Source organism: Callithrix jacchus, chromosome 12, assembly GCF_049354715.1.
Source record: "Callithrix jacchus isolate 240 chromosome 12, calJac240_pri, whole genome shotgun sequence".
Classification (NCBI taxonomy): Eukaryota; Metazoa; Chordata; class Mammalia; order Primates; family Cebidae; genus Callithrix; species Callithrix jacchus.
In genome coordinates, this window is record NC_133513.1 from 60028130 (window position 1) to 60040297 (window position 12168).

Here is a 12168-nt window from a genome sequence, read left to right on the forward strand (position 1 = left end):
AACCAACCAGAAAATGAACAAGTTTGCCTTCCCGAATGTATTCATTCACAGAAAACAAAACAAAAACACCCGCACTGGGTCCAGCCTGGTCTTTTCTTGTCTTTTTGTTCTTTGAGGCTTGACAAATAGGAACAGTGGGATTCCCATAAACAATATTTAAAATTATAGTGGGATCCCGGGAGGGAGGAGAGGAAAGAAAGAAAAACCCCTTAGCACCTGCCCTTGTTGAATGTTTGCTTTGGGAGGAAAGAATAAACTATGTAACATGCTGACGGCCTTCATAAAAAGAAAAGGCAGTCTGGTTTCTTTAAACCAGTATTTTCTTTTTCCTTTTTTTCTTTTTAGACAGGGTCTCTGACACCCAGGCTGGAGTGCAGTGGCCCAGTCATAGCTCACTGCGGCCTTGACCTCCTAAGCTCAAATAGTCCTCCTGCCTTAGCTTCCAAAATTGCTGAGATTATAGGCATGAGCCACTGAGCCTGGCTTGACCAATATTTTCTTTTAATTTCAATAAAGTCTTTATAAAGTATAATAGTAGGAGAACGATCTTGTTTTCTGCAAATCTAACAGATCCAAATTGGTAGTGCAGTTTATGGTTATAAGCAGTGCCTTGTTTACTTCTCCAAGCAGGGCACTGGCTTTGTCTGAGCCAAGATAACTTCCTAGGTGGGAGTGGGGTGTGTAGGAGCACCCTTAGGGGCTAGGTGAATGTTTCAGTACCAGAGAGCAGCTGGGCTGTACACCTTGGTGTGCCTGATCCACCAGGGGCTTCCAGAGACATCCGTGTTTGCTAAGCAACTCAGTACATCGGTGGGGCCAGTTGTCTGTTCTCAAAGCTAGAGCAACGGACTGTTCTGGAACCCCTCTTGCTCCATCCCTTCCTCTGCCTGCACCTCCCTACCCAGTTTTTCTTGCTGTCTGTCCTTTTTTTTTTTTCTTTTTTTGGACAGAGTCTTGCTCTGTCTCCCAGGCTGGAGTGCAGTGGTGCAATCTTGGCTCACTGCAACTTCCGCCTCCCTAGTTCAAGCGATTCTCCTGCCTCAGCCTCCCAAGTAGCTGGGATTACAGATGCCCACCACTGCACCCTGCTGATTTTTGTGTTTTTAATAGAGATAGGGTTTCACTATGTTGGCTAGCTGGTCTCCAACTCCTGACTTCAAGTGATCTGCCCGCCTCGGCCTCCCAAACTGCTGGGATTATAGTCGTGAGTCATCATGCCCAGCCTTGCTGTCGGTGCAGGACTGACAGCAGGTGGCTGCACTGTGGAAAAGTGGCTTGGGTCTTTTGCTGCATTTCTGTGTTCCATGCTGTTGACAGGCAGTGCTGCTCCCTGGTTATGCATGTGTGGGTCCCCTGTAGCTCCCGGTCCCGGCATGTTGTATCAGCTGCTTCAGCTAAGGGCTACCACTGGCCACACCACACCATCCTCTCTGTGGGTGTAACCTGCTACTGGCCACACCACACCTTCCCCTTTGTGGGTGAAACCTGCCAAAGTTCAAGGGGGCATCAAGGTGGTAGAATGGAAGATGCGGTGGACCATAGGGAGGGAGTCTCCAGTTTGGCTGTGACTAGCTGTGGCCTGTAGGCAAATCTGCAGACCTTTTAGGGCTTTCCCTTTTGCTTGAACAAAAATTTATAGGAGGGCAGATGTGGTGGCTCACGCCTGTAATCCCAGCACTTTGGGAGGTGGATGCAGGAGGATCACTTGAGGTCAGGAGTTTAAGACCAGCCTGGCCAACATGGTGAAACCCTGTCTACTAAAAATGCAAAAATCAGCCCAGTGTGGTGGTGCACATCTGTAATCCCAGTTACTTAGGAGGCGGAGGCAGGAGAATCACTGAACCCAGGAGGCAGAGGTTGCAGTAAGCAAAGAACACACCACTGCATTCTAGCCTGTGCAACAGAGTGAGACTCTGTCTCAAAAAAAAAATATTTTTTTGTAAGCTCCAGTATATAAGACAGATGGAAAGGGAGCTGTCCTGGCTGGAGTGGGCAGTCGCCTGGGAACTTCAATAGCTTGGTCCTCATTTTTCCTGCCTTGGGCCTCCAAGGAGTGCTGGCTTTTGTGGGGCCCCACCTGAGAACCCTTGCACCTGCTCACCTCTGAGGTCCTCTCCAACATGTAAGATGCTCAAAATATGTCCCCTCTGAGCCCCACCTGTCACTTACATTCACAGAGATGGAGCAATCCAACTTGATGTGGATATAAGTCATATCCACAGGATCTTTCCTTTGAAGTTGCTATTTCATCACCCAGGATAACCATAGAAAAGAAAAACTGGACCTGAGAAAATCTGCTAGATTTTTAAAATCTAGGACTGCCTTTTCTCCACCCCAAGACAATAATCTACATTGTTTATCACGGAACAGCTGAGGTGAAATTTCAGTTTAGTGGTGATGGGGCAGGTGGGGGGGACTTAGGTCAATGATCACTTCATTGAAATTCTGCAAGAAAGCTCAATTTGGAAGTTTACCAACCCAGTGAATTACCACCTGACCCAAATGTTTATGTGGCATATTGTATAAGTTATTGGGGTTTGCCTCTTTGTGGTCTACCACCGCTGCTGAATTTTAATGGTCTTATTGAGCAGTGAAGGCAGCAATGCAAAATACAAGTTACAAAATTCTGGGTGTGTTTATATATATGCTGCTTTTATCCTGTTGTCATAAAAATACCCACATTTGGGCATCTAAACTCTATTATCAGGACTGCCTTTCATATCCAGAAACAACCCCCAAATCTTTGACCAGATCATGTGTTGTAACTTCGAGTGAAGAAACGTGATCAGTGGATCTAACTCTTCTGACATCACCGAATCAGCTGGAGTAAATGTCTGTACCCCGGTGGTCTATGCACATTTCCACACACATTTCTGTCAAAGCATGAGAATTTTGATTTGAATTACTTACTCCATTCCAAGTCCAAATTGGCAATGCCAGTCAAATAAATCGGGGAAAGTGTGATGGATGGTGAGATGGATAAATGAACAGTAAGGGCTTCAGAGAAACCACCAAATTTATCTTATTTAATACTTTGTGACAAGACAGTTTAAAATACAGAGTTCGGTGGCTCAGTCTCATATTCTGCCTTTCATTTGTCATAGTCGGATAAAGTAGTGAAACAAATAAGTTTTGAAAATAAAAATTTGCATACACAAATATTAAGCTGAATATCATCTGAGAATCATTGGAAAGCTAGCAGCTCCTTGCTGTTACCATGTGGGCATAAGGATGTAGGGCTTTGGGGTCAGGCTGCCTGGCTTGGAGTCCCTTGTGTGGTGACTTTGGGCATGTTCTTCACCCCCCCGTTTTCTTTTTCCTGTGATGGGTGTAGTTATAGTACCTACTTATAATTCTGATTGCTGTCAGAATTAAATGAGTTAATACACGTAAGGTGCTTGAACAGTACCTGGCAGGTAGTAGACCTTTAATAAGCATTAACTACTGTGATTTATTTCCACAAAAGGAACCATTATGGAGAACTATTTCCATGAAATGCAGTCTGACATTTTCTTGGGCATATTTCTGCCTCTTTGTCCCTCTATTTCAAAACCAACTGCTACAATTACTACGGTGATTGAGGTTGTGTGTTTGAGGGGCAGGTGTAAAGGGGTGGTAATGAAAGTATAGCTCTCGGAAAACCCCGAGAGCCATCATCTGCGGAGAACCCTCATGATGGCAAATAGTTTTGTTTTTCCCAAGGCTGGGCACTTTCAGATCCCGTCGGTCTAATCCTGGTAATTCATAGTCATTGCAATGTTGGAATCACAGGATTTCACAAAATCATACCTAAAACTGAAAGGGCCTTGAGTGATCAATCATTTAGCACTCTCCCACCCCCAAATATAGCTACAACAAAAGGAATGGCTTGGAAGGGAGTGTCCTCATTGAATTACTTGTCCATGGACTGTGAGACCAGACTAGAACCAGCCCCCTCACCCCAATTGCTGCAGCTGAGCTGTACTTCCAACATGCTGTTTTGTGTTTTACCCCCAGATGCCACCTAGCATTTAGTGTTAGGTCACAGTCATATTCAATAAATATTCCTTCAATAAGGGTATGAATAAATGAAACCAGCCTTAAATATTTTGTTTTAAAAAGTCCCTTTTTTGATTTTTTGGGGGAAATAAATTATCCTCCCAAAGACATATCTTTTCCTCCAATCTGATTCCCAATATGCATCCCAGTGTATATTGGGGGAAAAAATTATATCTTTGAGCTTTCACTGTATTCCTTTTAAAAACATGATCTTCCAATACCATATTAGAACTCACATACTTCTCTACTGGTTTGTTTTTTTTTCTTCTAAATATCTAATTTAAGATAGGCACAGACTCACGCAATAAAAAAACATTGTGAGGGTTCTTTTAGTTCGCCCTTCAACCTGAACCTTGGCTGGGCAGGCCAGGCTGGGACTCTCAGCCTTGCAAGAGAATCTTATAATCATGTTGAAGAAAGAGGACTAGCTGGAACACAGGATCGGCATCCAGCTTCCTTCCACTTGCCTGGCTCCCTCACCCCTCTGCATCCAAATCCTGCCACGTTCCCTACGAAGCCTAGCCCAACACCCTCCCTTCAAGTCCAAAACTTTCTTCTCCCTTTACAAATTGTTGTATTAATGTTTTTGTGACTTTCATTACATATTATCAATCACTTTTAAATTATTACTTGTATTTAGTTATCCAAGCAAGACATACATTTGTTCAAAGTACAGAACTTGGCTGGGCACAGTGGCACATGCCTGTAATCCCAGCACTTTGGGAGGCTGAGGTGGGCGGATTGCCTGAGCTCAGGAGTTCAAGGCTATCCTGGCAACATGGTGAAAACCCATCTCTACTAAAATACAAAAAATAAGTCAGACGTTGTGACACAAGCCTGTAGTCCCAGCTACTGGGGAGGCTGAGGCAGGAGACAGAGTTTGCAGTGAGCTGAGACTGCGCCACTGCACTCCAGCCAGAGCGAGGCTCCATCTCAACAAAACAAAATAAACAAACAAAAACAAATTATAGAACTTCAAATGTTATAACAATGGTTACGGATAGGTATTAAAAATATGGCTAGAGCCCTTCCTGACAATTCTTCTAGTTCTTGTCTCTTTTAGTGGGCATCTTCTACACTTTTTCTGTCCATTTTATATGCATTTTTACTTATAGAAATTTATAATTTTATTTTGTTTTTATGGTTTACCGTATAGTGTGTACTATTAGTCTACCATATAGTGTGTACTATTCTGCAGTTTGCTTTTTTCATTAATAGTCCATCTTGGTGATCTTTTTCTGTTTTGATATATAGAGATCTGCTTCATTCTTTTGAACTGCTGCCTAATATTCTAGAAGACAGATGCACCAGAGTTTATTTAGCCATTCCCTGTTGAAAGGCTGTTAGGCTGCTTTCTTCGGCACGACCAAAATTACAAGGAACATCCTTATACATGCTGAGCTTGTGTATGCCTCCTTCTTTGGGTGACGTACTGAGAAATGGAATGCTGGGTCACAGAATGTGCGTATTATTAATTTTAGAGTGCCAAACTGCTCTCCCAATTGGTTATATCAATTTACACATCAGTCAGCAGTATAGGAAAGTACGGGTTTTCCCACCAGCTTGCCAAAATCACTTTTTACCTTGTTTTACCTGCAAGTATATTTTATCTCCTCGGCTTGGGGTTGTAAGCTTTATGAGAGAGAGAGGCCCCTCTCCCTCATGTTTTGTTTCGTTTCTTTCCCTATCTAGAGATGTTTAAGAATTGGTGTATACTCAAGAGTCTGAGACAGGAGGATCCCTTGAACCCTGGAGTTTGAGACCAGTCTGAGCAATATAGCAAGACACCCCCATCTCACCCCCATCTCAAAACAACAATAACAACAACACAAACAACAAAAGAACTGGAGCTCAGTAAGTGTTTGTTGAAATGTTCTCTAACCACGAGTTCTTTGTTAATCTTTGTGCAACATACTTTCCATTTACCAAGACTGCATCTAAGTTGGAGGCTATTTCTTAAGGTTGAAAAACATTCTTAAGAAAGTTGGCTGAATTTTTGCACATCCCTCTCCTGAACAAGTTACAGATATCTTTCATTAAAAGTTGCCTAAGACAGGTCTCACCTCCTGTTCTGCTGGTAGGAGGCAGTGAAAACAGATGTGGTTGTTTCAGACAATAGCTAGCAGGGTGTCCCACCCACTGGGAAACGGCAGACCAGAGGCGCCTTAAAAACCCTGGGAACCAGACAGGATGGAATGGAGAGGGAGTAGGGTCAGAGTGCTTGGGGCATTCTGGATCCAAAGAGGTAATTTCTTTTATGGAGTTTTGATTAGAGGAAACCACTAATAATGTGTAAAGTTTGACGATTAATTAATGGATCCAGGTGAGGTGTAACTATGGTAGGGTAGAAAAAACGGGACAAGAGGAGAACTGGGCATATTTTAAAAGGAAATTTGGCTACAGGAAAGAGGAGTTATGAACATGTGAATTATGCGACTCAAAAAGTTTTCCACCACGAAGCACCTCATATATTTATATGATACTCTTAGGCTAAAATAATTCTAAATATCACCAGCATGTTTCCAAATCTTGGAGCTCTGAACATTTAGTTTGAAAATGCGAAGAGTTTAAAAACGGATTGAGAATTATGTGTAGCTTAGTTTGTGGTTCAGAATATCACAGGCGAAGACACGTTTCTCGATCTTAATAATGCTTTCTTCTTCTCTCACCTATTGAACCGTTTCAGTTAGCAACTGTGCAGCCCAGGGAGGGGACAACTGGATTTCAAAACAAACACAAATGAGAAAAGTGAGGAAACCATTTGCCGTGGTGGATTGATCGCCCCTAGGGGATCCCTGGGTTTATGGGGCTTAGAACTGGGCCCTTGTTTTGAATTCCCCTGAACTGGACAGAGGCTGGATGGTCACTTCTGTCCCAGTGCTGCTGTGATAGGGGAACTGGCCTTATAATTAGGGCTGTGGAGCTGCGGCTCCCCATCGTGCCCCCTCAAACACTCAGGGCCCTGCGCTTTGGTTTCTCAGTCCATTTCTTCTGGCCCCTTTCTTCCCTTCACTCATCCAGGGCCGTTGCCAAAAAACCCAGGCAAGGATCAGGCCTCAGTCAGGCCCACGGTGGCCCCTTGCAGGCGACGGGAAACTCCTGGAGGAGGCTCATTTGGCCCTTGGGAACCAATGCCCCTTTGGCCATTGTCGTAAGGAACAAAGAGGGCAGGAGCCAAGGGCGCCCCCCTGAGGAAAGGCGGGGGAGGACACCCATAGGCGATCAGGGGTGGGCTGCCCAGGCTGGGGCTGGGGTGCGCCAGGGCTGCAGGCTGGGAGCCAGGGGGAGGGAGGCAGGGCTGGTCCCCATCCGCCGCGCCCCGCCAGCAAGACGCACGGCACCCGGATCCCGGCAGAGCCCTTTCCAGCGTCGCAGCCAGTTTACTTTTATTCCCTTTTCCCTTATTTTTATTATTATTATTTTTTCCCGCGCAAAGTGAGAGCCAGTCTACCCGGGCGAGCCACGGCGGGGCCGCCATTTCCCGGTGAAAGCGCAGCGCGCGTCGGCACCGGGCGCCCCGGAAAGGGAACCAGAGGGGAGTGCCCGGCCCCGCACCCTCTTCCGCGCCGGCCCTGGGGCGCACGCCCGCCCGCTGCGTCCGGGTGTAGGCGCAGCAGCCCCGGGCCCTCGCCTCGCCGCCCGGCGTCCCCGGCCTGACCTTCCCCGGGCTGCCCGCCCCCGGACCCGGGTTCCTTCCCTCCACCCGGCTGCTCAGCGCCCCCTCCATTGTCAGCCTGGAGCCGCCGGCGCCCTGCCCGGGCACCCTCCGAGGCCCCCGAGAGGCCCTCCCTGGGCTCCCTCGGGCCCTGCGCAGCCCGCCACCCCTCGCCCAGTGTCCCTCGGCGGCTGGGCGCCTCTCTTCTCCCGCTCCTGCACCCCAAACTCCGCATTCCCAGGAGCCCTCCGCTTCCTCAGGGTCCAGCCTCGCACAGGGCCCGCCGCTGAGCCCAGCATTCCTCCTCCTTCCTTCCCTCATTGCCCTCGATGCCCCCGGCCCCTCGCTGGCCGCAGGAATTTGACCACTTCTTTAGCAGCCCCCAGTTTATCTCCCAAACAAGCAAGTTGGGCGGCTGGATTTACGAATTTGTTTTTGCAGGAGGTGGGTCGGCTATCTGGGGTGCGCCTGCAGGGGCTCGGGGGAGAGACAGGGGTGGTTCTCCTGGCCCCTGCACTGCCCCGGCGGCGCGTTTTGTTTCCAGACCCCGGGAGCCCCCAAACAATAATGCCATAGCCATGGCGTGCTCACCTGGTGCTGCGCCGCCTGCTCCGGGCGCCCGGTGCCCTCTGCGCGCCTCTCCCCGGGCGCAGGTTCGGCCCGCGCCGCGCCGGTGCCGGGCAGGACTCTTTGCCTTTCTTTGGGTTCTATCTGTGCGTGTCAATGGCGGCAAGCGGCAGTTCTCTGGGCCGCGGATAGTAGCAGTGGGGGAGGAGGAGGAGGAGGGAGAAAGGATTGCTCCTTCTCCACATAACCACCTCTAGGAGGAGTTGCTCAGCCTCATCCCCCGCCAGCCCAGGCTCCGCAACGGGTCCGGGGCTTTCGGTGGGGCTTGATGAGCTATTGTCCTTCAGGAGCATTAATGGTGAAACCGCGCGGCCTCCCCGTACTTGGCCGATCTGTGGGACGCGAGGAGGGCCACTTGCTTAAGATGAGGCTTTCCCCAGAGCTGGGCACAGACGCACTGTGTTCACGATCCAGCCTCCTGTTAGCCGGATCCACCTTTGGTGGGAGAAAGTGGCGTGGGCGTTCATCTGACAGCTCTGGGAGAGCCTTGGAAGGGGAAAGCGAAAAATGCCACCTTCTATATTTTTATGTCCTTAAATAATAACAACTATATTAACGTTTGTGTCCACCACTGGGAAGAGAGCATAGGGCAGCCACAGCCACAAAACTGAGAATTTATATCCATGCCTGTAGGCTTTTTAGAAATTAAGACCGATTTAGAATCCAGTGTTGCATAATATTTGGAGAGGCAGATGTATGTTTTGGTGGGTGAGACTGTGTGTATGGGCATAATTTTAATTGGGTTGCTTTACAGGGTGTTAATTTGTAATATCCCAACGGGTATTTAGATGAGCAGCGAGTCTATTGTCTTCAGGACCAGTTTTTATCAGTTTCTAGAAAATGCATCTTTATGGGGGTGTGGTGGACACTATCGGGTGTGATAACGGGGATTAGCGGTTGCTGTGTTCCTACTGGAAGCCAGTCTCGGCTTTGTATTGTGAGATGTTGGCCAGGGCTCCATGGCTGGAGGGGAATCAAAAGAATGTGTTTATTTCAGTGGGAAATGCTAACTTTCTGTGGACCATCCAGGTTTCCTCTGATTTCTCCTTCAGTCACAGGATTGTGAGAGACAACATTTTGATCTCTGCCAAAAAGAGAAACCGGTGAAAACAGAATTCTCCAGCCTTGGCCAAATGGATGATTTTTAAAGCTGTCACATTTGGTAACATTGTGTATATTTGCTGCTACGAACTTGTAGCTATTTAGGCAGCGAGGACTTTGGGGTGACTGAAAGCCTCCCAGTACCTGAGTGGGAAGAACCCATGCCCATCACCCTCTGTGTCTCTACTAGTTAGTCATGGTTATTGCTGGCATTTATAGATAGTGAGTTAGGTTTAGAACATGTGCGTTTTAAAGTGTGTTTGCTGAGAAATCAGCCATCTTTCTCTCTGACTTCCTCCGAATCATGCGTCTATCATCAACATATAAATAAAACTCTATTTCAGTCTTCTATGGCTTCTCAAACTCCTCTGGACTCAACAGTCTCTGTTTCTTGGGGCTTTGTTTACTCTTTTCCTGTGCCTTTCACACCCTCTGTGTATGACCCCCTGCTCTTTGTCTTGGAAGGTACTTTCCAGGTCGGATATCCAGTCAGGATAGTCCTCTTTCCCCAAGATGTATATTTAAAGGATTTCACATGGTCCCCTGGAGCATCCCATAATGATGTCCTTTCCCATTCCTAGAGAAAGTGCCTGTCTCTCCTCTTATACATTCAGGTGTCTGTTCTTCACCAGAAATAACCTTCAGGCCAACATTCAAGAGAGTTCAGGAGTTTTCTATGAGTGCTTGAAAAATACCCATACTCTGTCATCCAGTCAGCCAGGCTGACTGAAACGTAGTTGAATAATTCATCAGTAGATATTAGATTCACATTCTCCCTGTAATTTCCCAATAAAAGTGGCATATGTGGTCATTTTTATGTGAATTTTATATAACAATTCATCCTAGCATTTTGCTATGTGCTACCCTGAGAGAGGCCGAACCTAGGAAATTTACCGGTCAAGATTCTTCCATTTCATACTGGTTGGTTTCTTCAGACAGATGATGCTGTCACAACTCAGAAAATCAAGGAGGGTGTCAGCTTCATAGTACTCTGGTTCTTAGAATAAAAGGGCCTTAGAATTCACCTAGTCCAAACCTTTGTTGTAGGAAGAAATCTGGTATTTGGATGGGTGAAGTGACTTAGCCATGGCCACACAGGATATTAGTGGGAGATCCTCCAATGCATGTCTAGATACCCAGTCAATGCAGCTTCTACCAATTCCAAACTTTTCAGAATGTATAGGGGACAAATAGGCCACTAAATATGCAGATCTAATTGAATTATGTATGTTTAATACTGAACATTTAACACATAAAAATTTAACACTGAGAGAGTATCATAATATTATATAAAATTAAAATGCATTTAAAATAGTCAACATGATCGTGAGTTGATGAGTAATCTAGAGTTCTGCAGTGGCTGTAGCTTGGGGAACCCAATTCTTGACAAGCTGAATAATAAAGGATGATAAGACCGTACACTTACTGAATGTTTACTGTGTGCACTGCACTAAGCCCTTTATCCTTACTAACTTACTTAACCCTTTCAACACTTGTATGGGGTAAGCACTGTTTTCTCCTTTTTACAGACTAACTGAGGCAGGGAGTGGATGAGAAACTTTCCCACAGTTATAGAGTCAGGAAGTGGCAGGTCCATGCCCTTAATCACTGCCTTAATCTGAAGGTGGAGAAGTGCATTTGCTTTAAGCAAAGGAATTTTGCACTCAGTCACATGATCTGAGTCTAAGGGGGGGCCCCTTGGGCCCCTCCCAATAAATGTCCTCAAGGAGTCAGCAAACAGCCTAATTACAGGAGGGTTGGTTGATTACAGTTGCACTGAAAACATTTTTTTAACCCTTGACCTCTATGTGTGCATAGTATTATGAATACAGGTATTGATTGTGAGCTGGCTCCAGTACAGCAAAGATGTCTTTAATAATTTTATTGAGATGCAGGATGAAGTGCTTCTCCATTTAGAGACGGGCATGTAGCATAACTTTGAGATGAAAAAGAATCAAAAGTATCGTCATCCAACCAGATTTGTGTCCTATTGGGTTGCTAGTAATTTATCCACAGAATCATCTATTTCAAAAATACCCTCCTTGATTTGACCCCAAATCCTTTTTCTTTTTCATGACCCAAATTTGTGACGTTATGTAAATTCAGTGAACTTTTATTTTCCATGATTAGTTATAAAGTAGTTTATGCTGCATGTTATGGTTTGTGACCATTTCACCCTTCTAGGATCTTAGTGATTTCCTGACTTTGCCTCTTCCAGAAGTACTGCATGCATGCAGGTATGTGTTTATTTCTGTATGCAAGTCTATGTGTAAGATTTGTAGATCTGAATTAATTTTATTTGGAAATTTCAGATCTTCTTTGAAATAACCTGAGATTCCCTGGGAATATCATAGAAACAGATGGAAATCATTGGTTTATGTACTTCTTTGGAAGTAAGCTAGGAACTCTAGACACTGTATTAATTTTATCAAGGCGCCAACTGGTATAACCTAAATAACAACGTGGGAGCTTGAGGTTATGAATGCAGACAAAGCACCAGGCTAAACAGTATTCTGCCATTGGAAAGAATAAACACAGCTTCCAAAAGGTACCTTATAGCTGGGAAAATGCTAGGCAATTTGACACACAATTTTTTTTTAAACTGGAAACTTGTAAAGTCTTTCTGTTGTTATATTTTAAATAGTGAACATGATTGATGTGAAACTTCTATTTCCTTGATCACAACTGATGACTTTAGGATCTTAATCACGTGTGAAGGGGAAATAATGTCCTTAAAGAAAGGACAC

General features: G+C 45.7%; 1 protein-coding gene across 1 annotated transcript in view; it reads right to left on the minus strand.

Annotated features, from left to right (window-relative positions):
- The window catches only part of MACROH2A2 (macroH2A.2 histone), a 56061-nt gene extending 47622 nt beyond the window's left edge, over positions 1–8439 (minus strand). The window contains exon 1 of the mRNA XM_035268107.3: positions 8285–8439. The gene's annotated coding sequence lies outside the window, so the exon portion shown is untranslated. The remainder of the gene's footprint in view (positions 1–8284) is intronic.
- Positions 8440–12168: the final 3729 nt, after the last annotated feature.